This window comes from Chlorocebus sabaeus, chromosome 25 (assembly GCF_047675955.1).
Source record: "Chlorocebus sabaeus isolate Y175 chromosome 25, mChlSab1.0.hap1, whole genome shotgun sequence".
Classification (NCBI taxonomy): Eukaryota; Metazoa; Chordata; class Mammalia; order Primates; family Cercopithecidae; genus Chlorocebus; species Chlorocebus sabaeus.
Genome location: NC_132928.1, coordinates 67224673 through 67226126, shown reverse-complemented (window position 1 = coordinate 67226126; position 1454 = coordinate 67224673).

Sequence of the window (1454 nt, the reverse complement as noted above, 5' to 3'; positions counted from 1 at the left end):
TTTGGCTGCACATGGTGGCTCACACCTGTATCCCAGCACTCTGGGAGGCCGAGGGGGCAGATCCCTTGAGGTCAGGAGTTGGCAGAGTAGCCTGGCCAATATGGTGAGACCCTGTCTCTATTAAAAATACAAAAAATTAGCCAGGTGTGGTGGTGCACGCCTGTAATCCCAGCTACTTGAGAGGCTGACTGGGAGAATTGCTTGAACCCAGGAGGCAGAGATTGCAGTGAGCTGAGATTGTGCCACTGCACTCCAGCCTGAGTGACAGAGTGAGACTTCATCTCAACAACAAAAAAAGTAGATATAGGCAGGGCGTAGTGGTGCACACCTGCAACCCCAGCACTTTGGGAGACTGAGGTGGGAAGATCTCTTGAGGCCAGGAGTTTGAGACAAGCCTGGATAACACAGCGAGACTCTGTAGCTACAAAAAAAAAAGGCAAAAATAAAAAAATTAATTGAGTGTAGTGGTGCACAGTGCACGCATGTAGCCCTACCTACTCGGGAGGCTGAGACAGGAGGATTGCTTGAGCCCAGGAGTTTGAATTTGCAATGAACTATGATCACACCATTGCACACCAGTCTGGGAAATGGAGCAAAAACCTGTCTCTAAAAAATGAAAAAGAAAAAAAAAAGACGTAAGAAGTAGAATAGAAAATAGCAGAGTGTCTCACATGTAGTAATAGTTAACATCATTTTCATGAACTATATGTGTAAATGTGTGTGTATGCATGTGTGTGTGTGTGTGTGTGTACGGGCTGCAATAAAAATGTGTTTCTTACAGAGGCTGTTGCTTTAAGTGTCCATTGGCCTAGCGCCTACCTAGTCAGAGCAGACATTTAACAATGGTTATTTATACCCCTTCTCCCCTTCCTTTCCAGAAATGCAAATGAAGGGGAAGAGCACACCCATATTCAGTAATTGACTTTGACTTCAGAGTGTTGGCCTGTTTTCTGACATAAGAGAGCAGAAACTCTGCCTAACTGGAGGAGCCCCATTACCACCCCCCTTCTGTGTGTATATGTACACACACGTGAATGCACACAATTAAGTCAGGCTCTTTTTTCTAGTTAAATAAACCCCACACTTGCCAAAGGAACAAATAGTTGGCCTATTTCCAAAGAAAATGTGCCTCTGGGCTTCTGGTTTTGGAGGGTTTGCAGTGTTTACTTTGCAGCAATCTCCACTTGACTCCTTCCCTCTTTCATTTAGTTGTAAATACCACAATTTAAACTAGCTACCTGCTGCTGTGACCCTGGGTGGGAGATTGTCTTGACAGATGTGGCAGGCTTCCCTGACCCCTTCCTCCTGTAGGTGAGTGTGGAGTGGAGGAGGGTGGGCAGGCCTGCCCATGAGCAGGAACATGGCTGTGGTGGGGGTGAGTGTGGGGCAGGGACGGCAGCCACTGCCATGAGCAGGACATGGACTTTGTGCTCAGTCAAGGTAAATAGATGAAG